This window comes from Citrus clementina, unplaced genomic scaffold (genome assembly GCF_000493195.1).
Source record: "Citrus clementina cultivar Clemenules unplaced genomic scaffold, Citrus_clementina_v1.0 scaffold_4, whole genome shotgun sequence".
NCBI lineage: Eukaryota > Viridiplantae > Streptophyta > Magnoliopsida > Sapindales > Rutaceae > Citrus > Citrus x clementina.
This window is the reverse complement of record NW_006262274.1, coordinates 6,594,874-6,597,514: the sequence shown is the minus strand read 5'-3', so window position 1 is coordinate 6,597,514 and position 2,641 is coordinate 6,594,874.

Here is a 2,641-nt window from a genome sequence, read left to right as displayed (position 1 = left end):
TCGTGGGGTTGTGAACTTTGTCTGTAGTGAAGTCTAAATTACATTAAAGTCTATATGTTAACTAATACTTATATTAGTTGCATAAATATTTTCATATTTGTTATTTACACTAATTTTTAATATTTTATAATTAAAATATTATTATTTATTCACTAATAATTCTAAAAAAATTAAATTGGGGTAAATGAGAAAATGCAGAAGGGATGAGGATTTTATCTCAATCATCCCTTTTGCAAATAAAAAATTAAGTATAAAATTATCCACATATTTTTTCCGAATGGGAAAAATCTCCTATCACTTTGTCCCTATGAGAATTTATACCATCTCTACTAAAAGCTGAGTCCAACACGGGCACTACATGAAGCACAATTGGGCCTAGGCTGATAAAATCAAAACAACTCAATATACATTTTCTTTTTATTTTCACCAAGAATAATATGCAATAATTGAAAAAGTCCATTAAAAAATGTAGAAAAATATTAAAATATTATATGAGATCTCTTTTAAGATTTATTGAACAAGTGTCTCAATAGTATTTCTTTTTTTTTTCGTGTTGACAATACTTCTTGACAATATTAAAAATACTTTAAAATAGTAATAAGTAAATATTTCAACGATATAAGTAGCATTTGAATCTTAGAATATATCTCTATTTTTAATATATATTATTAAATTTTTTAATAAGATAAAATTTAAAAGTGGTGCAGCGATTCAAATACAAATTAAACTAATTAATCCCTTTAATTGAGACCCAATATCATTAAAATCGAAAACAGTGCCATAAAAAAAATTTAAACCATGATATAAAGTAAGTAATTGAAGAAATTCTAATTAGATTGAAATTTATAATATTTATTAATATTTTATTTAATTTGTATCCCAGTTTATTTTGATTGCCTATTTAGAATTTATTATTTAGGCATTACTTATTTGAGTTATATTCTTAATTTAAGTATAAGTTTTATTAAAATAGGTTTTCTAGTCAAGTTAAGATCAGTCTTAGTTAGTATAAATAATTAATTTTTGTAACTTTTACATGCATATTTTGATTATTTGTTATTGATTTTTCTTAAAATAAACTCTTGGTTTAAATTCAATTCTTGTTATGTCTTAATATTCTATAAAATCAACGAATTTTAACACTTAAACTCACGAGTATTCTTAAAATTAACGTGGATTTAATTTTTTTTTTAATTGTGATATTCTCAAGTATAGACAATATCTCTATCTATCAATGGCCCACATTTTTTATCCCTCCATTGCATTACTTTATCTTTCTGGTGGGTCAGTTTGACTGCACAGTACTCCTTTTATAGCATCGTGCTGCATCAAACCATTAATCATCTTCAGTAAGCAACAAGTTTGAGGTGCCCCCACGAGAGGTACGAAAAAGAATGAAACTTCAAATATATAGGAGCCGAACATTGAGTCGGTTGAATTCAATAATCCAGCTAAAAATAATTGATTTTTTTCCTTAAATTGTGATGATAAGATTTAACGGGTGATTATTGCACGAATTTGGACATGTTAAAACTCTGTATCAATGAAATGAAGTGATTAATTGATTAGTCAGATTGGGCACGTGGGGTGGTCGGTGAAGACCTGCAATCAAAGATTTGTTTTCACGTCTCCTTCCAAATCCAATGGATATGTCTAATGTCTATTATTATGACTTTTTTAGTATCTTTCAAAATAAATAATAAAAAGAAAAGGCCAAAACATTTCTTATACTCAATTTCATCAATGTCAATTTTCTTCTGCTTTTATTTTTTTTTATTTAATGTTTTCTCATATAGAATTAACATATAAGGTCTAACTTCGATGCTTCTAAATACCATCCCTTTAAAAACTTATAAAGTCAATACAATTTAATTATTTAACGGCATACGTCAAAGATTGAGTGACAATTATCTAGTATTTTTAATTTTAAAAAATAACTAATGTCAGTTAAATATTACACGTGTGAAGCCACAATGTTTGTTCCTGATTGTACTTCAAGCAGACCTATAACGTAAGTGTTTCAGCGATCTTATTCTTGATGAAAATGATAATTCATAGAACATTTAAGCCAATCCCAGACCCATTTGCCGGCAAAATAATAATGCTAGCCGAAGAATAATGCATATTCACTTGAGCTTTCATGCTCGAAAGCCTGCCATAGCCACCCAAATGAAGACATGATAATGTGATAAAATAGATTGCGACTATTTATATGGACTTGAGCCACAAGATATTGGAGGATTTCTGAAGATTTTGATTTGACTAACTCGCTTTATGGGAGACAAACTCTAGTTAAAGCTTAATAATAGAATGGCTTTTTTTGTGTTTATACTTTTTGTGAACATTTTAGGACCCTTGTTTGTTTTGGTATACACATGCCCAATTTATCAGTGAAGTGCGAAACCATATGTTTTTCCACAATCCTAAAATGATACGATAGTATTACATAACATCATATTTTCAGATATTTCAAATAGCTCACAAAAGGGCTTAGGATAAAAAATTTTAAACCGATTTTGATTTGAACCAAATTGATTCATTTCGCTTTATTTTTATTCTTTTGATTAGGTTCATTTTTTAAGGGAACTAAACTAAAATCAAAATGATTTAACTGTCTTAAAATTAATTGACGAATCGATCG